Genomic DNA, 23,564 nt, shown 5'->3' on the forward strand with positions numbered 1-23,564 from the left:
ATATATTTCAATGAGTTATACCTTGGATATAAGACTTTTGAGAAACTTGTCACAAACATTGGAAAATGCCACTGAAGAAAGAGCATGAACATTTAAAAAGAAAACAACCCCCACTAGCTTTCACCTAGGTAAACCCACTCCCCTCTGCAATTCTGGTCTCAGGCTAATTTATTTTAAAATTTATTATTTAATTTATATTTTAATTTATTATTTATAACTGTATTTGTTCAACCATAATGTGGCAATTTCAATCAAGTGGGCAAGTTGTTGTATGGATTACATATTTGTTACAATTACATAGTTGTTCTATGGATACAAAGTTGTATGAATTAATTGGCCAAAAACTTCTTTTCAAAACTTGAAAAAAAAAAGAGAAAGCTTCCTTATCTACAAAATGAGGGTGTGGGGATAGGTGACCTTCAAGGCCTCTTCTAGATTGAAATCCTATGATTCCACAACTTTTGTTTAGATCATCTCTGGCTTGTTAACTTAGTGGTTTAGATTACTAACAAGGCCAAAATCACAAGTTTAATCCTTGGGTATACTAACCATCTCTACTACTTTTAAGCATGTCTTGCAAGTGGATACCACAACTGACTTGACTGCCAGTTATGAGACTGGAGTAGCACGAATTCACCCTCACTACAGAAAAATAATTTGGAGTCTGTGCCTCGGGTCTTGGTTAGGACAGAAGGCTATATACTCTTCTCCCTGGGAGATGTCATAGTGTGGAGGAAAAACTGCTCTTTCCTGGGCTTTTTGTCAGGCACTTTTCACAAGCACTTCAAACAATTAGGAAAAAGCTAAAATAGAAAAAAAAAAGACCCCAATATGCCCTTGGGATTGGTCACCCAATATCTGAAAGTCATGAGCTTGCCCATTTTTTTTCTCTTGCAACAAAGGATTTCTCAAAGCAGTGTGCTATATGCGTTTTAAAAGTAGAAGAAAACAATTTGTGATTAAAAAAATAATTAGCCAATCTAATTAAATGCAAATGCAGCTTTTTTTTTTTTTTAAAAATTAGTTCAATTTAATTCAATTCGACCAGCATTTACTAAGTGTTTGTGTTTGGTATGTGCTTGACGTTGAGAATACAAAGACAAAATGAAACAGACTCTGCCTACCAGGACCTTACATTCCACATTCCACTGGAGCATCTCAATCTCTCTCTCTCTCTCTCTCTCTCTCTCTCTCTCTCTCTCTCTCTCTCTCACACACACACACACACACACACACACCCAAGGAAATAAATGTAAATTATGCACAAATAAATACAAAGTAATTTCAGGTGTTGGTGTGGCTATGGTGAAAGCACTAACAACTCAGAGAAACCAGAAAAAAGCCTCTTATGGGAGGTGACACTTGAACTGAGCCTTGAAGGAAGCTGGGGAGATGACATTTAAACTGATAAATAAAAGCATCCTTTGTAAAATTATAGGATTAAATAAGAATTTGGGAAAATATGTCAAGGCTTTTCATGTGTCCCAGGGGGTTGAAATGCTCAGAAAAAAAAAGACAAAAGCACTTAGACATGTCTTATCATGGTGTTTCCCACAAAATCCCTTTATCTGATCATAGGATCATGGCTTTAGAGATCATCTGGTTCCATATTCACCCTCCTCTCATTTTAGAGATGAAGAAACTGAAGTTAAGAGAAGCTAATTGCTAAGGTCACACATGTAAGCAGCAGAGCCAGAATTTGAACCTAGGTCTTCTTATTCCAAGTCCAGCACTTTCTACTATACTATACTGACTAAATCAACAATTGAGAAAAGTCATTCTTTCCTTATTTTGTCCTTCAGTTCAGTTAAGAATAAAGAAGCGCATCCAGAGAAGTCTGGATCATTTAACCCTCTTAGCTCTTGACTACTGGTTTTATATGAATGTTGGAGGACTAGGGTTTTGGGAGATGGGAAGGAGGCCTGGGGTGGGGGCTGGGGAGTTTTGAGTTGACAGTTCTAAAGTAAGAATCCTTTCTGTAACTGATGGGGAAAACCCAGAGAGAGAGAGAGAGAGAGAGAGAGAGAGAGAGAGAGAGAGAGTGTGTGTGTGTGTGTGTGTGTGTTGGCTTCTACACTGAGGATAGCTTGCCCCAGCCCTCCCCAGCCAGCCTCGGCCTCTCTTCAGTGGGGGTAGTTGCTCTGTCACTCATCTCAATGAGGAGAGATAACCCATCTCTTATATTCGGTCTTAAACCAAAGCTATTTACAGCAATCTTGTTATTCTGATTTTTGGAGCCAGAGGTAATGCTAGAATCTCAAGCTTAGGCCAGAACATTTTATTAGCCTCAGTGAATCAACCTACCACAGTGGGACATCCTGACTCCTGTCTCATAGACAAAGCAAAGGTCTGATTTAGTGGTTGGGACTTGGGTATAACGAGACAGACCAAAGGCTTTAAAGACTGTCTGTGCTGTCAATCATGTGATCTGATGAAAACCCACAGGAAGTTCAATGAACAGATGGAGAGCTAAACTGCAATAACTTTATTACCACAAAAGTTCAATGGAGTTTTTTCTCCTTCCACCTAAAGATTATACAGATAGCGCTGGAAATTCTAGCAAGCACCTGGCATAGCTCCAGAAAGTTTAACACAATTTAAAATCAAATAGTTGCGTCGCACATTTAAAAAAAATTAAAGACCAGATTAAGACCTCTTATCGACATGTTGATGGGTGATCCTCTGCAGTTAGCTGACCCACATAACTAATGGCACATGGTACTGGTTAGGATTGACTAAGTGAATTACTGTAACTCGCATGAGGGGAGTCTTAGGGTACGTATGTAGGTATTCACTTAGATGAAAAGGAGAACAGTTGCGAGGTACTGCCAGAAAGATGATGAGGCAGGTATTAAGATGCAGCTAATTCTTGGTTATTCGGAAACCTCTTCTGTCAAACACTCTCTTTGGGTTCCTCAGCTGATTACTAGGCTGCCTATGGAGAATGCTGGGCTTCTAGAGGGAGGAGGTCACAAAGGTCAAAACTAACTGTTGGACCATTAGAATTCCAATTATATCCATGTAGTACCGCCCAAATGCCAAAACTTAGTTATAAATGAAGAACTTCTATTTACAAAATGGGAGAATTTCTCTAACTTCTGGACAAGTTCAATAATCAGTGATATATGGAAATATAATGTATGGTGAACATCTTTTGGGGGACATAGAATACTAGTCAAAAAAGGCAGGGGCAAACGTAATTTCTGTGGTGGTGGTGTGAGGAGTGGTTATGTGAGTGGCACTTCTCTATTTTTTTATTCCCAATACATTAAAAAATTCTTATTTATTTTAAATAATTTCTTTTTCAATTAACAGTATTTATTTTCTGTCCCTCCTACTGCTCTGTCTCCCACTGGAAAAACAAAAAAACAAAATGCTTGTGACAACATGCATAGTCAAGAAAAACAAATTCTCTCATTGGTCACATCCAGAAAAAAATGTCTCATTCTGCACCCTGAGTTCATCGTCTCTCTGTCAGGAGGTATATAGTGGGTAACGTGTTTGATCATATAGACCAATATTTACTCTGGCCTGCCTGAAGAGGGTTGACAGGTTTTTGAAAAGATTTGGCTAAGAAAATGAAAATGGGAATGAGGAGAGGAGTCTTCAGTAAGTATGTGGGTATTAAGTAGTAAAGGAGAACGCCTTTACCCTCAAGCTTATCAAGGAAGATAAAATGTTCTCAGGTTGGAGAGAAGAGAAGACTCAAGGAGAAAATAATGAAGCAAAATGATTCTTAGGACACAGAAGAATCCAAATCAGGATCAGGAGGATTAAGAGGTTACTAGTTAGATGAATGTGCTACAGAGGAGGAAGTACAGAATGTAGGCCTTGGCACACAGGTATAAGGTTCTTCCCAGAGAAGATAATTTGGGTACTTACTTCTGAGTAAGACACAGCTTCTCACATTCCATGGACATAGATACAACCTAGAAAGCAAGGTTGTCTTTTGCCAACTTTAGGAAGAAAAGATGGATTGTGGTGGTTGATGACTCTGTTTAGAGGTTGTTTGATATGAACAATTGGAAAGTGTGCTTGTTTTCCAAGTACAGGCATTTAGGATATAGCAGAGAGCCTTTTGAAACTTATTAAATCTCAGTACCATGATCTACTTCTGGGATTCATGTCATAACAAATGACACTGTTAGAAAGAACTTGGAAAAAATTTGTTGGGAATATGAAGACTTGGGCAGGCAAACTGAAGGAGTAAAGGTACTGTTTTCATCACTGATGCCAATGAAAGGGAATGTAGGCCATGGTCTCTGAATGGCTGTCTAGGAAGATTGTATTAGAGAATGGGAATTGGTATTCTGGACCATACTGCAGAATAATGGAATGATGGGCTCTGGGTTGGGGATGGAGTACATTTAAATAAAGCTGGGAAGACTGGAAGAGCTTGTTAAAAAGGTTAAAACTGAGAAGGAGGGCAGAAAAGTACCCAGATACAGAAACAGAACCTGTAGGTAAGACAGAAAGAATAGAAAAGATGAGATGAAAGAGAAAGAGGGGAAAGTAATCATATTTATGGATACACACATACACCCATACACACCCAATACTAGAGCAAGAGCAAGTATAATAATGAGAGCCAGATACTCAAGGAGATAAATGTAATTTCACAAGTATTGCTGACACTTGATGGGCATGACAAGAATATACCAGTGCAAAGGTACACACTGTTCAAAAGAAATAGATTACATCAAAATTATTTTCTTGTGTAGAAATCCATGGACTTAAGATGGAGAAACACAGAGGTGAAGATCAAAACACTGGGGCTGAGTATCAAAGGAAGCAGATAGAAATGCTATATACTGCTGTGGGTGTATACTACAGGCCTACAAGCCAGCTGGAGGAAATGGATGATGAAATCCTGACACAAACCACAAAGTTGACATGGAGGCAGGATATCATGATGGAAGATCTCAATTATTTAGACATCCACTGGAGAACTTTAGAGTTGCTAGAAAGTAGAATGGACTACCCATAAAAGGTATTTGGCTCTTCTTCCTTGGATGTCTTCAAACAAAGGCTGGGTGACTGACTACCTGTTGGGTAGGTTATGATGGGGATCTCTTTTGAGTATCAGTTGAGTTAGATCATGACTGAAGTTCCTTCTAACTTTCAGATTCTGTGAGACCTCAGCAACCATCTAGTTCATACTCTACCTGAAACAGAATCCCTACTAGGATCAGTTGATCATAAATTTAGAGCTGGAAAGGAAATCTGGGATCATGTAGACCAACTTCCTCATCTTATAGATGAGAAAATAGAGGCCAAGGGAAGTTAAGTGACTTGCTCTATGTTCTATAGACCCAAGACTCAAATTCTAGCCCACGATTCCAAAGCTAGCATTCTTTCCATAAAATTCTTGGCAAATAATATTTCTTTCTTTCTTTTTTTGCAAGGCAATTGGGGTTAAGTGACTTGCCCAAGGTCACATAGCTAGTAAGTGTCAAGTGTCTGAGGCCAGATTCGAACTCAGGTGCTCCTGACTCCAGGGCCAGTGCTCTATCCACTGTACCACCTAGCTGCCCTGCAGATGATATTTCAGCTTCTGCTTGAAGACTTCTGGGGAGAAAGAACCCAGAAGTTTTCTAGGCACTCATTTTATAACTAGACTCAAATTACTAGAAAATTGTTCCTGATATCAAATCCTTTGCTTCTTTGCCACTTCCATTTACTGTCTTCTGGGGCAGTGAACCCCTCTTCCACATGACAAACTTTCAGATACCTGAAAAGAGCAATCTGTTCCCCTAAATCTTTTATTCTCTAGGTTAAAAGTTCTTTCAACTGATCCTCCAATGACAGACCCAAGGTCCATCAGTATCTTCTTTTCCTTCTTCTAGACATCCAGCTTATCACCTTCTTTCTTAAGTCATGGTAGCTGTAACAGAACCCAGTACTTGAGATCTTTTATAATCAGGGAAGAGTAAAGAGGGACTATCCTCTTCCTCCTTATTCTCGTAACCTCTACCTCTCTTGGTGTTGCCCAAGAACAGAGTAGCTTTTTTGGTTGCCACATCATGGTGCTGACTCACTGTGAACTTGTGGACCACTAAAACCACAGATCTTCCCCCATTCCCCCAGATAAACTGCTCTCTAATTGTAACTCTCTCATTTTCTATATGGGAAGTAGACTTTCTGAGCCCAGGTTTAAGACTTTACATTCATCCCTACTGAGTTTTATCTTACTGCATTCAGCCCAATACTCTACTGTCTCAAGAGCTTTTTGGGTTCTGACTCAGTTATCTAGTGTATTAGTACTATTCTTCCTAGCTCTGTGTCATCTGCAAATTTGAGAAGTATGTTATTTATGAAATTATCTACAGATCCCAAGGGGACTTGATTCTATCTGCTGGAGACCTCCTGCCAAACTGACACTGAATTAACTTAAAGATTTCTTTGAATCTAGTTATCCAAATAGCAGCAGCTAGGTGGCTTAGTAGCTAGAGTCAAGGCCTGAAGTCAGGAAGACCTGAGTTCAAATGCAGACATTTACTAGCTGTGTGACCGTGCACAAGTTACTTAACTTCTGCTTGCGTCAGTTTCCTCATCTATTAAACGAGCTAGAGAAGGAAAGGTAAACCACTCCAATATCTCTGTCAAGAAAACCCCGAATAAGGTTATGAAGAGTCAGACAAGACTGAAACGAATGAACAACAACAATCCAAACAGTTCTGAATTCATCCAGTAGCATTACTGTCTGTCCCACATTTCTCTAACTTTTCCACAAGGATAACATGAAATACTTTATCAAACGCTTTGCTAAAATCTAGGTAAACTACATTTACAGCATTTCCCTGACCTACTAGTTCAGTAATCTGGTCAAAAAAGGAAAAAGGGCTAGTGTAACACGACCTGTTCTTGACGAAGCTATGCTGGCACTTTCCCATCAGAGCTTCCTTGGCGACATCTTTACTATTCTTTAATGACTCAACTGAAAATTCCCCTAGGAACCGAATTCAAGCTTGCTGATTATAGTTCGTAGATTCTATTTTCTTCTCTCCCCCACCCCCGGTCCCTTTTTGTGAAAATTGGTTCACCTGACCTTTTCTAGTCCTGTGGTACCTCTTCCGTTTTCTGTAATCTTTCAGATATCACTGACAGTGGCTCAGTCAGTCAGTCGATAAACATTTATTAATGGCCAGGCACTGAGCTAAGTGCTGGAGATACAAAGAAAGGCAAAAACACAGTTAATGACATCAAGGAACTGCCATTCTAACGGAGGAGATGACATGCCATGCAATGCAAATGGAAGGTTAATTCAGAAGGAAGGCACTGGCAGAGGAGAGGGAGGATGAGGAGTCCGGAGGAGAGGAAGGGACTGCGAAAGGCCCCTTGCAGGAGCTTAGCTATTATCTCTGCCAGTTCTTTCAGAACTTGAGGATGTTGTTTATTTGGGCCAGGTTCTGATGGAACAACAGCAACTAAGTGCTGCTCTCTTATAATCTCCTTACTTATCTTGGGTATCAACTGTCTGTTAGTCGTTTTTATTTCATCATTTTCAGCCTAAACGTCATTTTCCTTGGTAGAGACAACAGAAGCAAAAAAAAATTGCAAAGGATTTGGAATTAGAGGACTTTGGTTCAAAGCCTGGCTCTGCCACTTAAAGCCTGGATGACTGTGGGCAAGTCACTTAACTGCTCTAGGCTTCATTTTTCACCTGCACAATGAGGGTGTGAGGACTAGGGCACGGCTAAGTTCTTGGTGTCAATCGTTCTATGACTCTGAACTGAACAGTTGTATCCTCTCTCAGTTGTCAGTCATCACTGTCCTGTCCACTCTGACCAACAGTTTTTTCCCTTCTTTGATCCTTCTCATTTCCTCCACATAACCAAAACCCCACTTTTTTTGTCTTAGTTTTCCTTTCCTGGCTGAGCTTATTCCAGGCGTTAGCATTCCTAACACTACTCTTACAGGGCCATGCCATACTCTTATATTCACCCTCTGATACCTGTCTTTGTTTCCATCTTCCAAATAAACATTTAAAAAATCTAAGTTAGTTGGTGAGTTGTGCCTCCACATTAGTTTCTGCAGCTTGTTGAAATTATTTCCTTTTGTGTCTGCAGAATTTCATCCTTGAGAATTTTAAATCCTTTTGCTGCTATTATAGCAGGGGTTTTATTTTTTTTTCCTCCTCAGTTGGGGGTGGGGGAGGGGGGCTGTAGGAGGGAGAAAAAGTAGAATTTTTAATTTAGAAAAATAAACTTTAATTTAAAAAACAAAAAGAAAAAACAATTATGGGACAATAATATGTTTATGTACTTTATCACAAGGTATTCACAGTTTGGATCATATAAGAAATATAAACTTTTAAAATAAAACAATATGACTAGCTGAGAAGCAAAAATGGTATGCTAAAAACTCCTATGGGCATAAAGAGCAACCAGTTTGGAAATTACTGAACAAGAAAGCGCCGTAACATTTGTATGCCTTTGATTGTAAAGCCTTTCACTCAGTTCCACGCTCATGGCTTGTCAAGCAATGCAAACATGCAAACCAGATCCCTAGATACGAAGAACATTACAATATTTGATGTCTGCATGGACTGTTCTTTAAGTCCATTATGATTATTGCTGTTTGCTTGTTTCAGTGTCTGATTTTGTGACCCCATTTGGGGTTTTCTTGGCAAAGATATTAGAGTGGTTTGCTTTTCTTTCTCTAGCTCATTTTACTGTTGAGGAACTGAAGTCAACAGGGTTAAGTGACTTGCCCAGGGTCACATGGCTATTAAGTGTCTGAGGCCAGATTTGAACTCTGGAAGAGTTTTCCTGACTCCAGGCCTGGCACTCTATCTACTGCGCCACCTAGCTGCCCATGATGGTTATGCCAAGCTTTAAATCCATTACTACCTCTCTTAAATATAACTAAATATGGTCTCCAAGTTAAAGAGGTGGTTGAACCAAAACATCTTATAAATCATGATATACACGGATGACATCAAGTTAAAAATAAGTCCATTGAAAAACCCATTAAATAGCTTCTTCATCTTGTGGAATCTTTCTCTAATGATATCAAAATGTCACTTGAACTAAATGAAGAAACTAAAGGCTTTTGAGCTTGAATCTAGAAGTCAAATTGAACCAATGGACAAAGGTGACATGACACATAAGTAATAATACCTAGTATTTATATAGTACCTTAAAGTTTGCAAAGTGCTTTACGTATTTCATTTGATCCTCACAACAACTCTGGGAAGTAGGTGCTATTCTTATCCCAATTTTACAGAAGAGGAAACTGAGGCAGACAGAGGTTAAGTGACTTGCTCAGGGTCACACAGCTAGTAAGTGGATGAAGCTGGACTGAATTCAGTTTTCCTGACTCCAGGTCCAGCAATGTATCCCTTGAACCATCTAGCTACATAAATACCAGTTTCTTCCAGTCGAGATACATCAAACAAAAACTAGCAAGGAGAAAAGCTCTGGTTGAATATTAAGAGACCAGCTGGAATCCTGAAATCAAAGCTCAATGGGAAAAACACATGATTCCTGTTGTTCTCTCTGCTACCAGTATTGTATTGGGGATCCTTTTAGTGAGCCCCTAGAAGATGAGACTGAAGCATAATACTTTTATTCATTTACATCAACATATTCACCTGTTCAATAGGATGTAGACTATTAAATATAAAAGTAAAATAGTAGGACAGTAATTTGTCTGAGGACCACTTCTATGAACTCTGTCGAAAAGCAAGAACAAGATGACAAGGATGATAATAATTAGCCCACAAAGTAGGTAAGATTCAAGAGTGCGATCCAAAGTTGCTCCATTGCCAACATTCACATGGACTTAACCAACAATATGCTGACAGAGGCACTCAACAAATACCTGAGTCATACAAATTTGCTTATAGAAATGGAGTTCATGACAATGTTTCAGGATCAGAACACTGCCATCAGAAATTATATACAAGGTTATACTTGAGGAACCCAGACCTATTAATGAGAGTATGCAATGAAATAGCAGAAGAGCTGTGAAAAATATCTCTGCAGTTTGCAAAAGTTAAGTGTCTACTTAATATAAAAGGAATATCTAGGTATCTATGAGATACCTAGAAAGGCATGATTAGGTGGTTAGAAATTATACATCAGAAGGTCACTATCCTTTATCACCTAACAGACGACATCTCCATACAACATAGACAAACCTCCAAACGTTCTTCAGAATTCACCATAAACTACACCGGAACCGGTGCAGCCTCACTGAGAGAACTGTTGCCCACCACCTGAACGCAATCGTGATTCACAAAAATAATAAGAGTAACATTTTAAATTGGATGTTGCCATTCTGAATATTCATAATCTCCAAACTGCATGGAAGGAAAAGCTTTCAAGATATAAAGACCTAGTGAATGAAATAAAAACCATGTGGGAAAAAGCTGAGGTACATGTTATCCCTGCCATCCTGTTTGCTATTGGAGTTGTCCCTAAAGATACTTTCAGCGAGTCTGCAGACAATGACTTTACATCCCCATGGCTGTTGTTCCATCATTCAGTTGTGTCCGACTCTTTATGATCTCATGGACCATGCTGTCAATGGGTTTTTCTTGGCAAAGATACTAGAGTGTTTTGCCATTTGCTTTTCTAGTGTATTAAGGAAAACAGAGGCTAAGTAGTTTGCCCAGGGTCACACAGTTAGTGTCTGAGGCCAGATTTGAACTCAGGTGTTCCTGACTCCAGGTCTGGCATTCTATCCGCTGAGCTATTTAGTCCCACAGTTTATCAATTATGTAGTCATTTTATTCATCTGGCAATAGTATGCAGTATTAAATATAAGAGTAACAAGATAGTGGCTTGTCCTTGACCTGTTTCTCTCTGAGCTTATAAAAGTGAATACAACAGCAGTGATAATAATAATAACAAGAATGTTATTTTTAGAATGCTTTAAGGTCTGCAGAGTGCGTTACATAAATTAGGGGGAGAGGATAGCTGTCTTCAGTTATTTGAAGGATTAGACAATCTGCATAGCTCTGGAGGGCAGAACTAGGACCTATATGTGGAAGATTTGGGAAGGCAGATTTTTGTTCAACATAAGGAAAAATCTTAAAAATTAAATTCATCTAAAAATAGAATAGGTTGTCTTGAGGAGTCAGTGAGTTCTCTGCTACTGCAGTTAATAAAAAAGAAGAAAGATGATGGAAATTTTAGAGTAGAATTCATGCTTTGGGTAGAGGTTGGATTAGATCAGAGGTTCTTAACCTTTTTTTTGCATAATGGAAGCCTTTGGCAGACTGGTGAAGTCTATGGACTTCTCAGAATAATGTTTTTATATTATATATTACTTTATTTTCAGACTGGATCTTCCTATTTTATCCAGACTGGAAGTACAGTGGCCATTCATAGGCCCAGTCCTACTACTGACTGGCATGGGGGCTCTGAGCCACTCTGTTTCTGACCCCCTTCTCCAGAGGCTCACCACGTTGGTGCTAGGCTTAGTACAGACAGTACTTTGGTCCTACCGTAGCAAAGAACTCCCAAGATCAAGCAATCAACCAGCTCCTGTTTCCCCAGGAGCAGGGATTTCAGATGTGTACTACCATGCTTAGCTTAGAATAGTTTTTTAAATGCATAAAAAATACATAGGATTATAAAGGAAGCCAATCATATTGAAACACTGTTATAAAACTATTTTAAAAAGCAAGTTTTGGTGGAAGCCGCCGCTCCTAGGGTCGTCCTGTCTGCTCCCCCCACCTCATAATGCCTGCCAGCACCTCTTCATCGACCGCTGCTTCGCCAGCCCCGGCCTTGCCCCCGGCTCCGGCTCCGGCCCGGTCGCAGCTCCGGGCAAGAACCCGTTAATGGACTGCCTGAGCTGCTGCCTCTTATCGGGAACGGGGCTGCTGGGGGCCGGCGGCTATGTGTACTGGATAGTGCGGGGGCTCCTGAAGCTGGGCTATGCCGCCACCCCGGGTATCGCGTGTTGGGGGTTAGTCATACTGGTGGACCCAGTAGGAAAAGCTTATCCTGCAGAATCTAAGAAGCAGTGATGGTGATGATGACGAAATTGGCAGCTTCTACAACACAGCCACACCCATGAACTACCCAGCCACTCCAGTGGACTCCCCAGAACAGAAGGACAATATAAAGAGACCCACAGATATTCCAGATATTGCCAGGGCCTGCCCTCCCTTCACAACTGTGAATAAATTTCTTTGAGAACAACAACAACAACAAAAAAAGCAAGTTTTGGATCCTAGGTAAGGAATTCCTAGATGAGATAATCTCTGAGGTCCCTTATAATTCTGAAATTCTATTATTCTAAAAAGGGCAATGGGTTATTGATTGTTATTAGGCCAAATGGAGAAAGAAGAGTCTGAGATTAGGTCTAGATTAACTGTACGTAAGGCAAGCCTAGGTCCAATTTGGGATACTGGTGTGAGGGATATTTTCATTCCCAGAAATGGAAAAGTGAAAAAAACAGAGTATGAGGGTAAGGCCTTTCTTTACTAGCAATTTGTGTAGGAGAAGAGCCAGAGTTGGAAAATTGTGAAAAACTAGGATATTTATGGCAGAATTCTGGATGGGAAAACAATGATCTATTAACTGATCAGGAGTGAGGGTGGGGAACAAACCAGTAGTCTGGGTAGTGGTAAAGAGATAAATTTGTAGCCTGTGGTTAAATCCAGAAATATGGAATCAAAGAGATCAGAATGGATGAATGCCTTGGGTTCTGAGTCATGGTAGAATGACTTTGTACCAAAACTAGGCTCTGTGGTTATTAGTAAGTGACAAAGATGTTTAAAAAAACAAACTCCAAAGATATTTGTAAAATAAGACACTAGGAGGTGAACAAACTTACCCTTACACTACAGCAAGATTTACACTAGGCCTGCATGACATACAGTCCATGGTGTGTCATGCAGGCCTGCTTTATGCAAATCCCTCAGCAAAACTGAGTATGCAAAGTTCCCTTAGGGCAGGCCTGTACAACATACTGCCCACAGGCTATGTGTGGTACAGGCCTGATTTATACTAATACACAATTATAAAAGGCAGAGGGAAGAATTGGTTCATTCATTTAAAATGTTTTCCTGTTATGTTCATACTAGTATGCAGATGGTGCCAATGATATTCTGAATTTCAATAATTTTGATCAATGAACCAAAATAATACTGGGAGAAATTTATATAATGAATATGAATGGATAGTTTTGGACCATCATTTATGGACCAAACTGATGTACAGATGGTAAGTAAGTTACTTTTTAGTAGGTTCTTTACCTTTAAGTTTTGCCACAGCTGTTGTGTAGAAGAGAAAATGGCTTATGATCAGAACACTTTACAATAACAGTTAAGCCTCAACTAGTGCTAGCATGTAGGATATTCTCTTCTTTGGTTTAATTTTTACAAAGTTCAAGAGTGGGAGGCATTGTGGTGGCAAATATTCTGGTTTGCATTCAGACAGATTATGGAAACTATGTATTTTAACCATATCAGGCATGTTATACTGGGAGTTATGTATGGAATGAAATCTAGAAGTACATATGGAACAGCAGAACTGTTCCAAAGTCTCCCCTGAGAGTCTCAGTCTTTTCTAAGGGCTGGCATTCCATTAAGTGCCGGGAGAGTTTTGGATGACTTTATCAGGTGGGAACCCCTGTCTGTACTAATAGAACGTCAGGGAATGTATGGGGAGAGAACTCCAATTGAGACAGTTCTGACGATAAGGAAGAGTCTTTGCTTTCTTGAAAGCCCTCCTCTTCTGGCATTTTTAGTAATTCGGCTTGACACTGTTCCAAGTATGCAGGGAGCATCAACCATTCTTGGCAAATGTTAGAGCTTGATTATTCCTTGTTGAGAAATAACAACTAACCTCTTACATGTACATTCCGGCAGAGCCATTATTGTCGGCCTCTTTTCTGATTAGAAAAGGCAGAGGAAAGCAGGGTGATGTAACGAAACGAGCAATGACCGCAGTGTCAGAAATCCTGGGGTGTAGTCCTGACTTTTTCACAGCACCAGTTGTGAAAACTTATGTAATCACTCAACCTCGAGGGGCTACTGCACCTCATAAAACAAAAACACCAATGCCCACTGGTCTGTGTAGTTTCCATCTACTTTGTAGTGATGAGGAAAAGGGGGGAGGGAACCAGCAGTTATCAAGCATCCATTACGTGCCAGTCACTGCGCCAAGCACGTCACGTGTGTCACCTAGGGAGTGGGTGCTGTTATTACTCCCGTCCTGTAGTTGAGGAAATTGAAGCAAGCAGAGGGTAACTTGCCTGGGGCTATACAGACAGAAGTCTGAGGCCACATGTGAACTCAAGTCCAACACCCTATCCATTGGTTGCAGGGTTATAGAAAAGGGGGCAGAGAGTGAGAACCATTTCAGTTTACATACATTTACTCGGCCGTCATTTTATTTGAAGTGAGAGGCTCTTGTCCAATGATCAAGAATTGGGTACACTACAGGAGAAGCTTAATCAGACAGACCTTGAAGTCAGAAGAAAGAAGAACGTTGCAACTAACTAGTTCATAGGTCCTCTTTGGAGAAGCAAACAAAAGATTTTGCAAGGTTGATTTTTATCACATGCCCAAAGGCAACGAGAAACATTATTTCATGGGAAATTGTATCATCTTGTACTTCAGTGCTATTGAATATTTGCAGAATAACTGCAGTACACACAACAACATTGGTTACAGAGGACGAAGAGGAAGAGGAATTCTATGAAGAACTATGTAGAATTCTATTAAAACCTTCCAAATTAAATCAACATATGCTTTCATACCCGGTGACTTCAATGAAAAGGTTGAACAGTTATGAGTAGAAAGAAATATATTGGAAGATAGATGTCATGAATAAGGAGTGATATGCTGATTTGTTTTGTAAAACTACATATTTGTGACAAATGAGTACTTCTACTTAAGGAGATGGGGTGACAGATTAACGGTAGTGATACATACATAAAAAATAGAATATTGATAATTTTTTTTAAAATGTACAGAAGAAAACAAAAAATATAGAAGGGGACAAAAAGCAATTTTGTTACTACTCTGCTAAACTTAACTTAAATATATATGTATATTCATATATAAACTTAAAAACAAATTACATATAACAGAAGCTAACAATTTTTGGAACCACCTTTTTATGGTTCTTCTTTGTATATTGGAATGCTTGTGATGTAGATAGTTATTAAGAACATACTATGATTTGTATGAAAAATTAATTACCCCTGAAGTGGTCCCATTATTTGAATTTCCATTGTAATGGAATCAATTATCATATTTTATATAATTATAATTTGAATAGTGCAAATTCAAATACATGTGACCACTTCAGGGGATTCATTATTCATATGAATAGCAGTAAAAAACATTTAATTTAAAAAAAAAAGGAATGAGATAGACCTGAGAATTTTAGACTACACAGAAGCTTCTTACCTTTACATCATGAATACTTGTCTTCAGAAGAGAATTGAGGGAGTGGAGCCAAGGTAGCAGAAGAACAGAAAGCAGGATAGTGAGCTCTTCCCTTTGTTTCCCCCCAATTCTTCCAAACAGATCTAGAAAATGCACTAGACCAAATGTGATGGGGATAGCCAAGAAAAAGTCACAGTCATTTTTCAAGCCCAGGTCAGCATAGGGAGACACACAGAAAGGTCTGTGGACACTGGGGATGGCGTCTGGCTGCCTGAGCACTCCAGAGCCCAGGAAGATGTTGTGTACCAGGGTAAGAGGAGGTCTCAGGTTCCTTGCTGGACACCATGATAGAATGGGTGCCATTTGGCAGGTTTGTCACTCACTACCCAGTTCCAGGTCACAGATCCAGCAGAAGAGCTGTACGTAGCGGTGGTGTTCTGCAATAAAGATCAGGTCCTGGGTGATGGGTTGTGTGCCAGTGAAGAGCAGCCGTGTTGCTCAGATACCAGAAGCAGAGCAGCATCTAGTTGCTCAGCTTCCAGTCCAGTCTGCAGCCTGAAGAGAAATTATCAGGGCAGGAATCTCAGGGCAGGAAGCCTGTAGTTCTGCCACTCAGAATAAGGACAGCTTTCCAGGGGACTGCCAGTGGCTGAATCCAACAGCATCTACTGTTGCTTAGATCTAAATCCAGGCCAGGAACCTTCAGGGCTCAGACAAGGGGGCAGCAATCAGACTTTGCTCTGGATCAGACCACTCTGGGAGCACTGAAAGCTTTTAGGTCTCCTCCTCAGTCTTTGCTTTATCTGAGATCCTAGAATAACTAAACACTCAATGCACCAAGAAAGAAACAATAGGACAAGTCCTGACCTTCCCTCTAGAAGTGGGCAAAGCCTGGCCCTTAACATCAAGCCTAAGGTCAGAAAGTAGGCTGGAAGAAAGAGCAAACAAAAATAGAATCCCACCATAAAAGGCTATTAAGGTGACAGGGATACTTGAGCACAAAGCCAGGAAGAAGAGAATGACTCCAAAACATCTACAAGCAAAGTTTCAGAGAAAAAACAGAGCTTAGGCACAAATTCAACTATAATTCCTGGAAGAGATGGTGCAAGAGATTAAAAGAGTTTAAAATGTTTTTGTCAATGAAATTACAACACTAGAGGAAAAAATTAGAAAAGAAATGAGAGTTACAGAAGAAAGAATTAGGGAATTAACAGCTTGGTACAAGACGTTCAAATGCTTGCTCAAGCAACAAATTCCTTGAAAATTTGAATGGACCAAATAGAAGCCAATGATGGCTCCATGAGACAACAAAAAAAATGTAAAACAAAGTAAAAAGATTGAAAAAATTGAAAAAAAAAGTAAGGTATCTCATAACAAAAACAACTGAACTAAACACAGATTGAGGAGGAAAAAAAAACTTTAAGAATCATTGAACTATTTGAACATTATAACCAACAAAACCAAACCAAACCATAGATATTATGTTTTTTAAATTTAAATTTTAAAAGATAACTGCATAGGTTTTTCTTTTTAGAACCAGAGGGGCAAAGTGGAAATAGAAAGAATCTACCAATCACTTCTTGAAAGAAACCCTCCAAAGAAAACTCTTATTAACATTATAGTAAAAATCCAGAGGTTCTGAGTCAAAGAGAAGAAAATTGAGAGTGTTCACATGGCTAGCTATAAATAATATCACAAGCAAAAAAAAACCCCATTAAATTTTAACAGTAATGAAGCAAATTGTTCTTAATTGGGCAATCAGATTATTTATATGTTAAAGATAAATATGATCACAAAGAAGAAGAATAATGAGAAACAAATGTCATGCAATTGAAACAATTCAATCCTGACCTATTCAAATGAGCTACTGAAGATGAAAAATAAGTAATAGATGGCAGAAAGGATATTGATATTGATTATAATAATTTCACATTGAAGTTTAACCAACTTAAGTTAATAGCTATAATATATAAATTAAAAGAAAATAAAAGGATATTAGCAAATTATTTGTCAAGTGGAGAGACATTTGGCAGCAAAGGGTGGAACCACTTTAGAACATAAACTCATTTGCAAGATCTCATGGAGAAGGATGCTGGAAGATTTTGAGCAGTATTACTTCATAAAACACAGAGAAAAGCAGTACAGGGTAAAACCATTTGAGAGAAAGCTAGCCAGAGGCCCAGGGGCATTTGAAAAAGAAAAAGGAATAACAACAAAAAGGAGAAAAATAGAAATGACCTACAAGAATTTTAATAATGAAATGTTTTCCTTGAACCATCAAGGACAGTCAAGCCACTACTGGAAAATCTAACATCACAGTCCCAGAAAGGTAGAAATGACACTAAAGATAACAAAGATGAGGAAAACAGCTGGATCAGGTGAAGCATACAAAGAGGAGATCTATATTGGAGGTGATATGATTATGAGGACACTCAAGGATTGATCTGCAATGTATATGGAGAAGAGGAAGATACAAAATTTGTGCAAAAAATCTATTATTAATACTGAAAAAAATGCTGCTAAGAAAATAACTATTACCAGCATATATGCCTACTTCCCCAGTCTGCATAAAGATTTTATATAAACTATTTCACATACAGTGAGGGTATTAATAAGGAACATGCAGACTTTTGCAAGAGAAATTCTGTAGTAGATCATATTTTACAATTGTGCAATTGACTGAAAGTAGAGAATATTAGATCCACTGTGTTGGTTGATTTAGTAGAATAAAATGCTGCCTTGAAGACTTACTTCCACCAAGGTGCCTCTAATTTTTCATCAAAATCACTGACTCCTTGAGAGATATAACAGAGGTAACCTTGCTTAATGACACTCTGATCAAAAACATCAAGTAAGGCATAAAAGAGAGACATATGATCACCAAGGGCTTTTGCCACTGTGGTAGAAGGGATTAATCAATCAACGTACATTTATTAAGTGCTTAGTCTGTACTGTGCTAAGTGCTGGGGATACAAAGACAGATCTAATGCAGAAACCAAGTTGAAGGGGGATTCCCTATGGATGGTGAGATGCTTTAGATCAGAGGTTTTTAACATGTATGTGGTGTGTGTGTGTGTGTGTGAGAGAGGGAGGGAGGGAAGGAGAGAGAGAGGTGAGAGAGAGAGGAAGAGGAAGAGATTAAGGGGAAAGCATACCTCTCTGACAGCCTGATGAAAGCTATGGACCACTTCTCCAAATAATGTTTTTTAAAAATTGTAAGAAATGATAAATTTCATTTAGGAGTAAATAAAAAATACTTTTTTCCCCATCCAAGTTCATAGATCTCAGGTTAAGAAGCTCTGATCTAATGTGATAATCAACTTTGATAGACTTCGCTCTTCTCAGCAATACAATGATCTAAGACAACTCCAAGACCCGTGACAAAAAATGCTATCCACATCCAAAGAAAGAACTATAGGGTCTGAATGCAGATCAAAGCATACTATTTTCATTTTTTTTGTTTTTTTCTCTCTCGTGGTTTCCCTCTTGCTCTGATTCTTCTTTCACAACATGACTAATGCAGAAATGCATTTAATATGATTTTATGTGTATAGTTTATATCAAATTGCTTGCCATCTTGGGGAGGGAGAAGGGGAGGAAGGGAGAAAAAAAATCGGAATTCAAAATGCTGAAAATTATCTTTACATGTAATTGGAAAAAAAAATACTATTAAGTGAAGAAGAAAAAAGAACCCCTGCTCTAGATGCAGGGGTTTACTGATTACATTGTGCCTGTTTCTCAAACTCTGAATCACTGGCAAATCACTTGAGAAATTCATAAGCATCTAAATGGGAAAAACCAAAAGGATGAAGACTATCTATCGTTGAGACGATGACTTGCAGTTGGATGGATAACTTATAAAGCTTGTTACAGATATCTTTCACAGACAGTACAACTGTATAGTGAATTGGAAACAGAATTACATAGGAGGAGCAGAGCAGGTTGGATTGCTTTTACTGCAAAGCTCCTTTAATGGTCTGAAACTTCTCTTGGAAACAAAGGTACAACTTTCTAATACCAAGATTTTATAGAGCTAAAGGGCTGTGAGATCTGGAACACAGTAGTCTGTGAAGAATTAAAATCAGTATCATTCAGGGAGTAATGGAAAGGCACAGGATGGGTGTGAGTAGGCTGCAAAATATGACGAGGAGCTAAGAAGAATAGGAGTCAGGGTTGTCAGGGACATGTATGGCAGAGTGGAAGATGGGATGATCACCTGACAAGAGATAACAGGTACACAGTCTTAGTGCTTTTCTGATATTCTTGTGGTAACAGGAGAAAGTAAAGAAGTCCGTAGCACATTGGGTATACCCTTTGTAGAATACCTGTGGGCAGATGTGGACCAGAGGCATACAGGATGGGTAAGCATGGATGCTGTATCATCTGCATCATTCTAGGGACTAGTCTGTGCAATTTCAAAACCATTTTGAGTATCTGAATGTCCTTTTCTATGGGTTTAGGAACATAGTTAAGAAATTTGGAGAGAAGGAACCTGAACCATCTGAATAACTATTCATATTTACCTAGAACTTAGAGATTTACAAGGCAGTTTCCTTTTTTGCTTTAGTACTATTTGTTAAAGAATGGAATTTGACACGGAGTAGAGTCCAACTTGAACCTAATCAAGGGCACTTATTCCTGAAGTACCAAAATAACTACTGCAAGGCAATTTCACCTACCAAGTATTATCCCAGCAGATCTCAAAGACAGTGATGAACTTAGACAGTGTAGAACTCAGATAATCCATGGTGCCTTTTTTTGGGTTTCTGGCCCCAAGCTATTTTTTTTGGTAGCAATCAGAATTCATTTCATTTAAAAAGCAAAACAAAAACAAAAGCTAACAGGTCTACCAAGTTGTTGGAATGCATATAAGATTACAGAGCTTCTATGGTTTTCTTTTCAAACCTTTCTTGTAGAGAAAATGTATTAGTAAATGGGACTTAAACTACCTCAGCCAAATATTTTGTTAAATCACAGATCAGTCAGCTCTCTTTGGGAAGGACAGATAATACTCTTTCCAAGAAGGTTTTGTTGGCAATAAGTAAGCTGTTACATTGTTTTCTTTTTGATTCCAGCAAGTGTATTTTGTTAAACTGATCCTGGAGGGTGGTTTTATGGTATGTATAACATCTGTTTGCTATTATTGTGATGGGCTCTTCAGGCTTACAAGATAGATATCAATTGTGAAAGGCTCAACTGCTTGAAGGGCTCAATATGGGGCAACATACAGTATGGTTCATCTAGGACTGAGCAAAATGCAATTTGTCCATCTCAGAGGATAGCAGAGAAAGGCATGGAAAATCAAAGAAGGAAGAGGAAAACGGTAGATTATATCAGAGAAAAGAGGGAGGAATAAGGAAAAAAAATAGCTAGAATGCAGCTGTGTGTAGACTTAGTTTGGGGAAATGCTTTAATTTATTGTTATTATTATTATTATTATCATCATTATTATTATTTTTAGTATAAACCCCTTCTTATTGATTCAAGGAACATTTATCCTGTTCAATTTATAGGGTCTGATGCTATTAAGATACATATAGACTGTAAAGTATAGTTCTGGCTTTCCAGGAGCATTCAATCTATTGTAGTCTCCTTTAAGTGGACTATTTGCAACCATTCTTATAATTTTATGTAGACTTTAGATTGCAATGTGGGTAGGGTTGGATACTAGAAAAAAGGAGCAATATAAGTAACGTCTACATTATGCCCTTGAGACTGAATGATATGATTTAGAATAGAGGTTCTTACCCACGGATTCATGAACTTGGATGGGAAAAAATATTACAACTTTATTTTCAGTAGCCTCTGACTGAAATTGAGCATTCCCTTAAATGATCAGGAAATATTCTGAACAGTCCATAGGCTTCTCCAGGCAGCTAAAGGTCCATGTCACAAAAAAGGTTAAGAACTCATCACTGAGTAGGGATTTGGTTTAAGGCTAACATAATGGGGTATACATATTTGTGTCCTATACAATACTCCTTCCACTAATTATGAAATGTTCAAGATGCAATTTGTCAAATCCTCCCTAAATCATCATCTACTTTGGACTAAGAAGACATATACCTGAAGAAGCCTTGATTTTTATATTTAGGAATGGAGTATGAAATTAATATCTTAGGGAACATAATCTGAACCATCAGTCACATTTATGATAAGATGATTCTTAACTCCAAATTTTCCTTTTAGCTCTGGTCATATATGCTCAATTGCCTCCAGGATGCTTTCAGTTGGAATGTTCCACCAGTACCTCAACACTTAACTGAACTCATCATATTCCCCCCAAACTGCCTGTCCTCACAACTTTTTTTTTTAAATTTCTGGCATAGTCACTATACCTTGGAGTCATCTTTGGTTTTTTGCTTCTATATGTTCTCAAGCTTTTATCACTTGATACCTGGCTGACTGAAATCATTTTCTAACTGGTCTTCTTGCCTCTCATTTCTCCCCCATCCAGTCATTCACTCATTCATTCATTTAAAAATAATTTGAGAACCTTTACCTGTTTTCAAGTTTGCAAAGTGCTTTCCTCAAAGTAACCCTTTTAAGAAGGTAATTATAGGCTTTATCATCCCCACGTTATAGATGAGAAAACTGAGGTACTCAGAGAAGTTATGTTAGTAAGTTAATGACTTGCTAAAGGGGAAGGGAAAGGAATAAAATTTGTATAGCACCTATTACATGCCAGGCACGGTGCTAAGCGCTTTACAAATATTATCTCATTTGATCCCCACAACAACCCTATGAGGTAGGTATTGTTATTACCCCATTTTATGGTTCAGGAAACTGAAGCAGAGGTTAAGTGACTCGCCCAGACTCAGACAGTAAAAGTCTGAGGCTGGATCTGCACTGTGACTCCAGGCTGTGCTCTAGCTGCCTTTGAAGGCCATACAACCAGCAAGTGAAACAGAGGTGGGACCTGAGCCCAGGTTTCTTAACTCTAAATTTTAAAGCTCTTTCTATTACACCATCCTGCTTTCCCTGCCATTTTATACAGGGATCAAGACTGAAGCAGGGGGATACAAAGTAAATGTAGCATAGTTCTCAAGGATATGATAGTTTAGTTGAAGAGACAAGAAATACAAACATGAGACATTTAAATAATACAGCAATATTTCATTAAACTGAGCTAGATTTAGGAACAAGATGAGTTGTAAAGACAGTAAGGACAATATGAGAGGTTAGAGATAGGACAGATGATGTTAGACTGTAATGACCAAGGAAAGCTTCATGGAGGGGTTAGAACTTAAGCTGAGCTTTGAAGGTTGAATGAAGTTTAGTAGGTCCTTTAAGGTACAAGTATGGAAGCAAGAAAGAATACAGTACGATGAGGGGACGGTAAAAAAAACAGTTAAGTAGAAATGACCAGTAGGCAGGTTTGAGATCCAGGACCAAATTATAAATTTTGGTGTTATCTGAAGTCATGCAAATATGCATTATCTGAAGAAGAAACATTTCAAAAAGAAGAGAAAGAGAAGAGCGCATGGAGGACTGAACCTTGAGGTGGGAGGACAAAGAACCTGAGGATAAGAGCTTGGGATGCTGAGTGTCTGAGAGGGGAAGGATTTCTGAAAATGTTCCCCACCGGGCAGGAAGATTTTCTTGCTTAACTCTCCCTAGGGTGGAGGTAGCCCCAAAGAGTAGCAGAGGATTATAATTTCTCAGGGAGTGGTTAGAAGGCATCTGATGATAAAGTAGGCAGAGAACTGGAGTATATGGTTTTCTGATGGTTGAGGCTGCACTAGGTGCTGTGAATGGAAGAAGGGGCAGTGCCTGACATATAGGTGTCTTGGATATATGTATGGTATTGTAGCTGACACCGAATAGAAGAGTTGGTAGGGTCATGAGCATACAGTTGGGTGGTGTCCTGACAAGCGGAAGGTGAAAAGTACAGAGAATGGAAACTCCATATCTCAGACCTTGCCATGGGGCTCTTTGCCTTGTGTGACACTGTGATGTGGGTGCGTGGCCTGGTTGCTAATCAGTCCCAATGCAATGTACACCAGCATGAAATGTGCAATGATAAAATTGGAAGATCAGATTTCTGTCTTTGTATTTCCAGTGCTTAGTACAGTGTCTGACACATAACAGATACTCAATAAATGTTTGTTGACTGATTGCCTGGTATAACTTGATCTGCATCACAGGCAGCTCAGCTTGCTTCCAGGTTTCTGATTCAGGAGGAGAGTGTCTGGCAGGTGGAGAG

At 38.9% G+C, this 23,564-nt stretch overlaps 1 protein-coding gene and 1 pseudogene across 2 annotated transcripts in view; one reads left to right on the forward strand and one right to left on the reverse strand.

Annotated features, from left to right (window-relative positions):
- DYM (dymeclin) overlaps positions 1-23,564 on the reverse strand; it is a 622,593-nt gene that overhangs the window by 19,206 nt on the left and 579,823 nt on the right. The gene's annotated exons all lie outside the window — the stretch shown is intronic.
- Positions 11,694-12,068, forward strand: LOC118849992 (annotated as a pseudogene).

Source organism: Trichosurus vulpecula, chromosome 1 (genome assembly GCF_011100635.1).
Source record: "Trichosurus vulpecula isolate mTriVul1 chromosome 1, mTriVul1.pri, whole genome shotgun sequence".
NCBI lineage: Eukaryota > Metazoa > Chordata > Mammalia > Diprotodontia > Phalangeridae > Trichosurus > Trichosurus vulpecula.